Consider the following 12,419-nt stretch of genomic DNA (forward strand, 5'->3'; position numbering starts at 1 on the left):
GCTCTGGATATTTGCAAACCTTTGGTCCCTACCTGTCTTGCATTAGCTCTGCGTGTTTGCCGTGGTGGGATCATTTGCTTACAAGTGACGGGTGGGGTTTTGAAAGTGTAAATTAAGTTGGAGTTGTCAGATCTTGCCCAATGGTCTGTGATAGGATGTTAGATGGGGTGGGATCTGAGTTCCTACAGAGAATTCTTTCCTGGGTGCTGGCTGGTGAGTCTTGCCCACATGCTCAGGGTTTAACTGATGTCGGGAAGGAATTTTCCCCCAGGGCAGATTGGCAGAGGCCCTGGAGGTTTTTCGCCTTCCTTTGCAGCGTGGGGCACGGGTCACTTGCTGGAGGATTCTCTGCACCTTGAGGTCTTTAAACCACGATTTGGGGACTTCAATAACTCAGGCATAGGTTAGAGATTTGTTACAGGAGTGGGTGGGTGAGATTCTGTGGCCTGCGTTGTGCAGGAGGTCAGACTAGATCAGTGGTTCCCAAACTGGGGTTCGTGAACCCCCTGGGGGTTCACGAAATGTTACAGGGGGTTCTCGGGAAAAAATTCCCTAATGGCGGACAGAGTTGTCCCTAAGGATCCCGGACAACACGGGGCTAGCAGCCTGGAGCCCCTGGACTTCCAAGAGCTAAGCAGATCAAACCAAGCATATCTATCATACTGAGGAGATTTAAACTTCAAGACTCCTTATAAGAAATGGAAAGGGAGGTGGATATTTTTTGCTGTTTTTAAAATTAAATAGGCAGGTAGTATTGTTTTTAAAATTATTATGAAGAACAAAATTATTATTATTAAGCTTTGTTGTAACGTGCGTTGTTTGCCTGGACTACTCAAGACCTGAATGCATATGTAGGAGGAACTCTTTGAGTTGGCTTCTTAAATACCTTCATGCTGTTTCAAATCTGATACTCCTTGATGAAACATAGGAGCCTTGTCTTATAACAGGCTTATTCAAAGTGATACAAGCTACGGAAGTGAGATCTTGGAAGAGTGTTGCCGTTTTCATAATGTAATAAAAATAATGTAATTATAAATAATAAGTAATAATAAATCGTGTGTAGTAAGCATGTCATGAAAACAAATTTTATATTTTCAAGATCACTGCTTTTATAATTTATACTCAGGTAAAGGAGAAAATCCCCGGAAATATTCATTTTTAGGAGGGGGTTCGCGAGATTTGACATTTTAGTGAAAGGGGTTCACAGGTTGTTAAAGTTTGGGAACCACTGGACTAGATGATCATAACGGTCCCTTCTGACCTTAAAGTCTATGAGTCTATCTTACTGTGAAAGGGCGGGGGGGGGGGGGGAGAAGGGAAGATTTGATGTGGGAGCTGGGTTTTGTTAAAAATAATGTCTTATTTTATAGGGTCTTTCATCCTTAAGGATCCCAAGAACTTAGTGCTGAGGTGTAGCAGCCTCTGGTTGAGATTGCTGGGCAAGTTTAGAGAGCTGAACGGAATTACGGGCGTGGGAATCTTGCCAGAGGCGTGAGCCTCTTGGGGGGGGGGGGGGGGGGGGAAGCACCCTGGCATTTTTAATGATCACATATTAGTCAGGACATTGGGTTGAGATGGCAGCACAGCGCCCCCTAGTGCCATGCTGGAGCATTGAGGTCAGCACGCATTGTGAGGGGAGAGCGCCCCCCTCGTGAGTCACCCACCCTGCTCCCTGCAGCACAGCGCCCCCTAGCGCCACACTGCTCTGAGGGATTGGGGTCAGCGGTGACTGTCCATCTCCCTGCAGCACCACCCCCGGTTGTGTATTTATTCTCCAAGTCCTGACCCATCAGCCGCCCTGCTGAGCTTGTGAGATCTTGACACAGCCACAGCATCCCGAGCGGGTACGTCCAGCGGGCCCCTTCTACCATCTGTCACTCCGCAGGCCCATTTCAGGTCTGGAACGGCCAGCGCTGGTCCTCCCCTCGGTGGCACGGGAGGAGTTCTGCAGATACATCAGTAGATATCAGATGCAACAGCAGACGCGGCCTCCAGGCCTGATCCGCGAGCCCGTCTCTGCCCCCCCAACTATCTGCCCTTCCTCTCCCGGTTTGTGTTGAGCTCTCATATTATTTCTCCCTAGGAACAAGAGGGCCATTGACCTGTGTTGAGCTGCACGGGAGTCACAGCAGGGGCAGGCCGAGTGGTGTTTTAGACTGTCTGACTATGTGTGTGTGGTGCCGATCTTGGGGCATCGGACAAGGTCTCTTGTTGCTACCTTAATGCATGTAATAACACAACCCTGGCTAAAAGGCTGGCTTTGGGATACTGGTTCATTGGACTTTACAGAGCCGTGGAATGAGCTGGTTGGTGTGTGTCTGTGTGCGCACCCTCTGCTGAACTGACAAGAATGGCCAGACTGGGTCAGAGCAAAGACCCATCTATCCTCTGTGACAGACCCAGACCAGTGGGGTACAGGAGTCTGGTAGAGGGCAAATATACTGGTCACTGGATGAGTAGTTTTCTGTTCCCTGAGTGACCAGACCTATTGGGATCGCCCGCCCACTGCTAAAGGATCCCCCCCCAGCCTAAGGGGGGGGTCCACAGGACCTGGAGACCAAAAAATTACGGGGGACAACTAATAAAAGAACAGGGACAGGAGTGAGGTCAAAGGGTCAAATGAAGCGAACCAGATGGGGACACCGAGCAGAGAACCCCGGACAGCACCCACTGCTCCTCGAAGGCGTCAAGGGAGCCAGTGGACGCCGCCCAGAGGAACTCTGCCCGAATACGTGAAAGAACGGAGGACCTGAAATACGCCCCACAGTCACAGGAAACTCCATCGGCCAACCTCCTCACTCTGGTTTTATAGATGGCCAGTTTCGCTAGGGCCAGAAGGAGGTTGACCAGGAGGTCCCGCGACTTTGTGGGGCGACGGATAGGGAGTGCATAAATAAAAAGGTGAGGAGAAAAGTGCAACCAAAATCTTAACAAAATATCCGTGAGGAGCCGGAATAGGGGCTGCAGCCTGGCGCACTCCAGGTAAACATGCGCCAGGGTCTCCCTCACGCCGCAAAAGGGGCAGCTGTCTGGGATAGGGGTAAACCGCGCCAAGTACACGCCCGTGCTCACGGCTCCGTGAAGGAGCCGCCAACTGATGTCCCCGGTGGGCTTCGGGATCAGAGCAGAATAAAGGCTGGCCCACCGGGGCTCCTCACCCTCCAGAGGTGGCAGAAGGTCCCGCCACTTCGTATCGGGGCGGGAAGCGAGGGTGAGGACATGAAGAACATGGAGCACGAGCGTGTACAGATGTTTCCTTGGCGCGGTCCGGAACAGAACCGGCTGCAGATGGTGCAGCCGGCTCATGGCAAATGGACGGGGAGGGGGCTGGTTGGGTCCACGGGGCAGGGGCCCGATGAAAAAGTCTGGAGGGCTCGGAGTGGAGGGTGGGCGGGGCGTGCCCTCTCGCAGGACCCGGTCGAGATAGTCCCGAGCAGCGGGCGGCAAAGCGGCCCTCACCTCTTGAAGTATGCGCCGGGGAGTACGAGGTCTGGAGAGCCCCATGCGCTGAGCGAGCGTCAGGGGATCCAGCCAGTCTCCCCGGTCGTAGTCCAGGAGGTCTCCGACTTTGGTGACTTCTGCCAGGACCAACCTCTGGCGCACCATGGGGGACTCCGCCACCTGCACACGAAGCTGGGGGTTGTGTAGCAGGGGCTCCGCGAGGAGATCTGCCCCCACGGTGGCCGCCACGGACCTGGTCACTGAAAACAGTTTCCAGGTCCGGAGGAGGTCCTGGTAGAATACCGGCAGCTCGGAGAGGCCTCGCGGAAGACCTCTCGGATGGAGACAAAGGAGCTGCAGGTCATATCGGAGCTCTCGGAAGCGGCGCAGGAAGGCGTGCGCCAATACGCTCCATACCGGACTACCTGCACCATAAAGGAGCCTCTGCAGGGCCTGGAGGCGGAAGACGTGGACCTGAGTGTGCAGACACTTCAGGCCCTGCCCTCCCTCCTCCAGGGGTAGATGGAGAACCCCCGCAGAGACCCAGTGCAGTCCTGACCAAAAGAACTCCAGAATCAACGTCCGGAGGGTGGTCAGGAAGCCCGGGGCCGGGACCAGGGTGTTGAGCCGGTACCAGAGCATGGACAGGACTAGTTGATTGAGCACCAGTGCTCTCCCTCGAAGGGAGAGACACCGGAGCAGTCCTGTCCATTTCCGGAGCCGCTCCGACACCCTGCCCTCTAAACCTAGCCAGTTCTCCGGCGGAGACGGATGCGTGGCAGAAAGGTAAACGCCGAGATAGAGCAGCGGACCCGTGCTCCACCGGATGGCCTGAAGCGCGGGTGGGAGGGAGCTCGCCTGCCACCCATCCCCTACCACCAGGCCAGAGCTCTTGACCCAGTTGACCTGGGCGGAGGAGGCCGCCGAATAGATGGTCTGGCAAGCCTCCACCCGCACTAAGTCGCCCGGGTCCTGGACCACGAGGAGCACGTCGTCGGCGTACGCCGACAGGACCAGCCGTAGCTCCGGCTCCCACAGCACCAACCCTGCCAACCTCCTACGGAGGAGACAGAGGAAGGGCTCGATCGCCAGAGCATACAGCTGGCCCGAGAGGGGGCACCCTTGACGTACTCCTCGCCCGAAGCTGACCGGTTCGGTCAGGGTCCAGTTGAGCCTGACCAAACACTCTGCGGAGGCATACAGCACCTGGAGAAAACCCACAAACTGGGGCCCGAAGCCAAACGCTCGCAGAGTGCCCAGGAGATACCCGTGGTCCACCCTGTCGAACGCCTTCTCCTGATCCAGGGACAGGAGGGTGAACGACAGACCATCCCTACACCCGAGTTCCAAGAGGTCCCGGACCAGATACAAGTTGTCGAAGATGGTGCGGCCTGGGACGGTGTAGGTCTGGTCTGGGTGGATCACGTCTGCCAGCACGGACCCTAGCCGCAGCGAGATGGCCTTCGCTACGATTTTATAGTCCGTGCTGAGGAGCGAGATGGGACGCCAATTCCGTAAATCGCGGAGGTCCCCCTTCTTCGGCAATAAGGCGAGCACAGCTCGCCTGCACGAAAGAGGGAGGACCCCGCCCTGCAAGGACTCGGCCCAGACGGTGACAAGGTCCGGGCCGACGACGTCCCAAAACACGCGGTAGAACTCCACGGTCAGCCCGTCCATGCCCGGAGATTTATTGGTGGGCATGCGGCAGAGGGCTTCCGAGAACTCGGCCAGAGTGAGAGGCAGCTCCAGCTGGTCTCGGTCGCCCGCGCTGACCGTCGGGAGTTCATCCCAGAGCATTCTGCAAGCGTTAGGATCGGTCGGATCCGGGGAGAAAAGGCCTGCGTAGAAGGCCCTGGCCCTCCCGCACATTTCCGCCGGATCCGTGAGGGGGGTGCCGTCCTCTGCTAGAAGGCAGGTGACGTGCTTCTTGGCCCCCCTCTTTTTCTCCAGGGCATAGAAGAAGCGGGAGCCGCGATCCATCTCCCGAAGGAGGCGGATGCGGGATCGAACAAAGGCACCTCGGGCCCGATGGTCCTCGAGGGTCCGGAGCTCTTCCCGCTTCTCCCGGCACGCTCCGCAGAGGGATGGATCACCGGGGCTGGCGGCCAGACGCCTCTCCAGCTCTAAGACCTCCCGTTCCAACTGCCCTATCGCCGCATCCCTCCGTCGGCTGGCGCCCCGGGTGTAGTCACGGCAGAAGAGCCGGGCGCGCACCTTCCCCAGGTCCCACCACCGCCGCGCCGAGGGAAAGGCACGCCGCTGCCCTCGCCAGGCCAGCCAGAACTCCCGGAAGGATGCCACGAAGCCCACATCCTCCAACAAGCTATTATTAAAGTGCCAATAGGCCGGCCCCGGCCTCTCCGCGCAGAGAGAGGCTGTCACGGTGGCTAGATGGTGATCTGAAAAAGGGGCCGGCCGGACGCTGGAGGAGTGGGCCCGGGAAAGATGGAAGCGTGACATATAGATGCGGTCCAACCGGGAGTGGTACGACCGATGGACCTCCACCCGGACAAAAGTGAATGTCGAAACGTCATCCGGGTGGTGGTCGCGCCAGACGTCCACCAGGGAGTGATGTTCGACGATCTCCCGGAGGACATCCGCGGCGGCCGGGTGCTGCTCGGTCCCCGAGCGGTCCCGTTCCTCAAGGGTGGCGTTAAAGTCCCCGCCCAGGACCAGGCACTCGCGAGGATCCAAGGTGCCGAGGAAGGCGGACGCCTGCAGTTAAAATCACAACCTCTCCGGGCCCAATGTCGGGGCGTAAACGTTGACGAGATTAACCACAAGCCCCTCCATGCGGACCCGGAGGTGTAGCAGGCGGCCTGGCACAGCCTCGGCGACCCCCAGCACCTCGGGCCGTAGGTCGGGGGAGAACAGGGTCGCCACTCCAGCCGTACGAACTGTGAGGTGGCTAAAATAGACCCTGTCCCCCCACTCCAGCCGCCAGCTAGCTTCAGCGGCCGGATCCGTATGGGTCTCCTGCAGGAAAATCACAGAGTACCCCCCCTCCCGAAGGAAGGAGAGCACCTGGCTCCTGCGGAGACCCATCCTACAGCCCCGGGTGTTTAATGTTGCAAAGATGATCGGTGCCATAAGGAGGGCTGGGGGGGATCCTCGCCGGCAGAGACGCTCACGGCCTCCGTCGGGCCGCGCAACAATCCGTGACCTACCCCGTGGGCGATTAAGGAGTCACGGAAGAGGCGGACCCGTTGGTAGGCCGCAGCGGCCTGCCTCCCGGTCCTCTTACCCTCCCCCATGAGGGCCCTCGCGGCCCGGAGGATCTGATGAAAATCCCCCCATCGCTGGAGTGCAAGCTGTACCTTGTTGCGGGAGCCCCGGACGTCCTCAAGGAACTCCCGTAGCTCCTCTCTCAGCGTATGGGGGGGTGGGGTCACTGATCTATGGCTTTCCCCCAGTGGGGCCCCTGTCACAGCCCTGTGGCCCACCGAGATGGGCAAGCAGGGGGCAGACCCTCGACGTGGCGTCCGATGGGCCGACACCACGTGGCCCGCCTCAGATCCTGGCTCAATGGGGGGCGGCGGAGGGAAAATAGCAGCCCCTGGTGGGTCGGGACAGGGAAAAACAAAGGCCGCTCCTTGGGGGTCGTCCTCTGGGATATGGAAGGAGACAGCCCCAGGGGCGGCAATAGCATCACAGGAAGTGGATGGGATAGAGACTGGGTCGGTGTCAGGGGCAGGGTCGGAGTCAGGAATAGGGACAGGGGAAGGGGCGATATTGGGATCGGGGGCCCCAGCAGCCAGGCTCCTGGGTGGGGGGGTGGCACCCCGCAAATGGGCTCAGGGATTTGCGGGGAGGGAGGTGGGCCCTCCGTGATGCCGGGCTCGTGCTCCAAGGCAGATGGTAAGGCCACGGCATCCATAGGTGGAGAATCAACGACGGGGCCCCCACCCAGGAAGGAGGTCGGCTGCCCCTCAGCCACGAGGGAGTCCCCTGGCGACTCGGGTCCCGGCTGCGTGGCACTGGCCGTCGCCTCAAGAGGCTCGGCGGCCGCTAGCGGGGTGCCATCTGCAGCCGGGTTGGTGGAAGAGTCCAGGGGCTCCTCGGAGGCGGGAGCGGAAGCAGTGGGTAAGGGGACAGAACATGGGGAAAGGGGGGTTGAGGCGAGGTCGCTCAGATCGAGGCCCGCTGGCAGAGGGTCGTCCTCCCCCTGGGTAACCGGGGTCAGACCCAGGGCCTCGATCTCCTCATAAATGGAGGGGAGATCACCTTCCACCACCCCAGGGTTCTCCCCGCCAGCACCCAAAGCGACGCTCGCCTTGGTGCTTGCAGGGGCTTCAGATTGTAAGGGGGCGAGAGGGGCCTCAGCAGAGGCTTCCATAGGAAGGGACTCCGGAGGAGGGGCGATATTACCTTCCAGTGCTGCCACGGCATCCCCAGCCGGCACCATTGAATTGGAATCGGCAGGGGGCAAAGCGGAAGGCTCGGCATCGGTGCCCCCCTTCCTGGTCTTCCGGGGGGCTACCGCATCAGGTGGGAGGAGCGGAGCTCGAGCCTTCTGCTTGCCCCGCTTCCCCTGTACTAAGGACCAGCCCTCCATGGCATCATCCGGGGGTTGGCTAACAGGGGTCGGGTCAGGGAGCAAGGGCGAAGGCTCAGGGACTCGGGGAGGCAATGGTGGGGCAGCATGTAGGAGGGAGGAGCCACCCTGGGGCATGCCCTTTTCTATGCCCGGCGGTATCCCTACCTCACCCTCCTCCACAGGCCCCGCCAGATCGCAGGCGGCAGAGGCGGGGCCCTCCCGCTCGTCTGGGCACACTAGGGGAGATACCCCTTGGGCCCGAGCGGGAGCGTTGTTGGGCCGGAAAGGAGGAGGGGCGGCTTCGGGCGCCGGGCAGCTAGGGGCGCTGGCGACGACGGGGCCGGCGCCCTGCCGGGGTTCGGGGGTCCCGGATGTCCCTCCGTGCCGGACCAAGGGGCAGTCCCTCCGGACGTGCCCCATCGCCCGGCAGAGGTAGCACCGGGCCTCCCCCGTTGAATAATGCACCCGGTAGCGGGCCCCCTGATAGGGGACCAAGAAGGACCCCTCGAGCGCCTCACCATCACACGCCGCCGGCGGCAGTTGTAACTGTACCTGCCGGCGGAACGAGAGGACATGACGGAGGGCGGGGTCTTTGCAGCCCAACGGGAGAGGGCTGACCACGGAGATCGGCCTCCCCAGGGTAGAGAGGGCAGGTAACAGGGCGGCATTAGGAAGGAAGGGAGGGACAGAAGTCAGGACCAGTCGGGCGCCCAGGTCTTCTAGCGGCTCCAGGGGGACGAACATGCCCCCCACCGCCAGGCCCTTCTCCACCGCCTCCTGGGCGGCGGCCTCCGATGCTAGGAAGAAGACGACCTTTCCGTACATCTTGGAGGCCGCCACAATGGCCGTGGGCCCCACCACCCTCGCCAACGCCCGCACGTAGGTCTCCACGTGGGGCGAGGCGGGTACCAGGAGGCAACGGACGCCATGCTTCCTAGTCAAGGTGGGGAAGGGGCCCCGGCCACTATAGATGGTAGCAGAGGCGGTGGTTGATTGAGATGATGATGCAGCGGCAGGCGGGGGGGCCGCCGCTACCTGGGCATATGCCCTGGGGGCTGGGGGAGGGACACCTACAGAGCTGGTGGAGGGAACAGCGGGGAGGGATGCCGCGGCCGATGGCGGGGCCGTGGCAGTGGGGGCAGCCCCCGCCATGGAGGGCCTGGCCTTCTTGGCGGGGCCTTTACCTTTCTTTGTGCCCTGGCCCTTCCTGCCGGCTGGGGGGACTCCCCCAGAGTCAGAGGGAGCGAGGGACGTGGCAGCAGCGGAGGTCACCTCGGTATCTGCCGCTGCCGGCGCTCCAGCAGGGGCGTTAGCAGGTGGCACGGCAGCGGCGGTTGAGGTAGAGGCTAGGGGGGACGATGGTGGGGCGGGTGGAGGAGGAGCAGCAGGGTCTGCCCGAGAGGTCCCACTCGCCTCGTCCCCTGCCATAATGAGGACGGGGGCAGAACAAACACCGGAGGGGGCAGGGAGAGGGGAAGCAGGTCGACCACTTCTCCCCGCTAGGCTGCAGGCAGGGGAGGAGGGCGCCAAAAAGGGGTGGGCTGGATGGGAGCGGGACTATCAAGGGCTAGGGGTCAGTCACTGACTCGGGGAGGGTTTCCGGCTCCTCTAGTCGCACCAAGGAAGGGGGAATATAACAGCATTGGGGGGGTGCAGTGAGACAAGGTCAAACTAAAACGGGAAGGGGCACAAGCGCAAGGGAGGGGATATGGGCGCACGAGGGGAGGGGCTAATCAATGCAAGGGGACCGCAGGGGAAGGGGAACAATCAGGCTGGGAGTGGGGCAGAGGAACCACGGGGCTAGCTTCAGAGGCTGGGGCGGGTCAAACAAACAAAGGCTGCAGAGGGAAAGGGCGGGGCAGGCAAACAAGCTGGAGCTAGCGAGGGGCTGGGGCAAGGGAGAGGGGTAAAAGGCAGCAAGGGGCAAATGGGTAGGCAGCAGGGGCAAAGCTGGGGGCTTGCTGCAGGGGGGAGGAGGTCAGTCCAAAAGGGGGGGGCACGTGCACCCACGTGCGCTTGCAATGAAAATAAAGTCTTTTAAGGTTGGCTGCTGTTTCAGGCCCAATGGTGGCAACAGGGCGTGGCAAGCCTAGGTGAGCAGCTGAGTCCCAGAGGTAGGAGTTCGAGGCAGATGGTGAGTAGCCGGTGGGGGTGGTGGAGGGGGGGACACAGATGGACCAGGGGGCAGGCTCCACGCCACACCCCCTGTGTCCCCACAAACACAGTCTAGATCCCCACCACAAGAGCACTGTTCAAAAGTTACTCAGTCCGGGAGGGCCCCCTCCACGGTGGTCTGTAGAATTCCTACGCGCTCCCCCACTGGCAGATGGTCCTCTCCTTCTCCTCCTCCTCGGGGCTTCAGCAGCTCCCAGCAGCAAACGCAGCGGCTCCAGGCGGCAGTCTGGTGGCCAGCAGGAAGGACCCTTCTCAGGTGGAGGTGGTGGTGGCATCCCTAGCAGCAGGAGCAATGGCTGGGGTCTCTCCCTCCCCTCCTCTGGGGAGTGGGCCAGCAGGCCCCCCCCCAAGAGGTTGGAGCTGGAGCAGCAGCAACCAAGGGTGTGGGTGGGTCTAGCAGCCAGCCAGCAAGCAGGTAGCAGAGAAAGAGGAGGAGGAGGAGCAGCCCCCTCCCTCCAGGCCAGAGGACTACAGGAGAGTGATCTATTAATCCCAGGTCAGACAGGGTTTCTGTTCCCTGAGTGACCAGGGCAGGGGCTGCACTAGAGTAATCAGGAACCTGCTAGAACCAGTTAAGGCAGGCAGGCTAATTAGGAGACCTGGAGCCAATTAAGAAGAAGGTTCTAGAATCAATTAAGGCAGGCTAATCAGGGCACCTGGGTTTTAAAAAGGAGCTCACTTCAGTTTGTGGTGCGAGTGTGAGGAGCTGGGAGCAAGAGGCGCAAGGAGCTGAGAGTGAGAGGGTGTGCTCTGGAGGACTGAGGAGCACAAGCGTTATCAGACACCAGGAGGCAGGTCCTGTGGTGCGAATAAGGAAGGTGTTTGGAGGAGGCCATGGGGAAGTAGCCCAGGGAGTTGTAGCTGTCATGCAGCAGTTACAGGAGGCACTATAGACAGCTGCAGTCCACAGGGCCCTGGGCTGGAACCCGGAGTAGAGGGCGGGCCCGGGTTCCCCCCAAACCTCCCAATTGACCTGGACTGTGGGTTCTCCCAGAGGGGAAGGTCTCTGGGCTGTTCCCCAACCCACATGGTGAATCTCTGAGGCAAGAAAATCCGCCAATAAGCGCAGGACCCACCAAGATAGAGGAGGAACTTTGTCACACCTCCTATTGTCTTCTGACAGCTGGTGCCAGATGCTTTAGAGGGAATGACCAGAGCAGGGCAATTATTGAGTGATCCATCCTCTGCCGCCCATTCCCATCTTCTGGCAGTCAGAGGCTTAGGGACACCCAGCGCATGAGGTTGCATCCCTGACTATAGTGGCTAATAGCCATTGATAGACCTCTCCTCCAGGAGCTTCTCTCATTCTTTTTTGAACCCAGTTATATTTCTGGTCTTCACAGCATCCCTTGGCAATGAGTTCCACGGGTTGACTGTGCGTTGGGTGAAGAAATACTTCCTTAGGTTTGTTTTCAACCTGCTGCCTGTTAATTTCATCGGGTGACCCCTGGTTCTTGTCACAGGCGCCGACTTTTTAAACTGCCAGGGGGTGCTCAACCCCTGGCTTTGCCCCAGGTCCTGCCCCCACTCCACCCCTTCCCCCAAGGCCACACCCCGCTCTTCCCACCCCCACCCCACCTTTTCCTGCCATGCCTCTTCCCGCCCAGTTCTGCCCCCTCCCCAGAGCACCACGTCTGTACTTCTCCCCCTCACTCCCAGTCTCCCTGCACACCACGAAACAGCGTAGCAGGCAGGAGGCGCGGGAAGGGGCTGAGCCATGGGGCTGCCGGCAGGCGGGAGACAGCGGGGTGGGGGGGGGGGGAGAACTGGTAAGGGGGCTGCACCCACCATTTTCCCCCCATGGGTGCTCCAGCCCCGAAGCACTCTCAAAGTCAGCGTCTATGGTCCTTGTGTTATGAGAAGGGGTAAATAACACTTCCCTAGTCACTTTCTCCACACCAGTCATGATTTGATAGGCCTCACTCATATCCCCCCCTCATCTTCTAGTGAGTGGCCGAGAGGGGGCGCTCAGCTGGGAGCTGACTCACCTGCTGTATTGCTAATCACAAGGGAGGTTCCCCATCATCATCTCCTGTGGCTAGGGACTAGGAGCTGTAAGTTCTGTCCTTGCTGCTCCTGTGAAGGTCTGGGCCAATCTGGATGTGCAACATGGAGCCAGCTGTGCCTTTCCATGGGTTCGTCTCCAGCTCCAAATCAGAACCCTGGGGGGTATTGCGGGGGGCAGAACCCATGCCTTGGACCCAACCTCCCAGCCACCGATTTCACCGTCTGGTTTGGACAGGGCCGACATCTCATACCCCGAAGC

This window comes from Emys orbicularis, chromosome 21 (assembly GCF_028017835.1).
Source record: "Emys orbicularis isolate rEmyOrb1 chromosome 21, rEmyOrb1.hap1, whole genome shotgun sequence".
NCBI classification, from domain to species: domain Eukaryota; kingdom Metazoa; phylum Chordata; order Testudines; family Emydidae; genus Emys; species Emys orbicularis.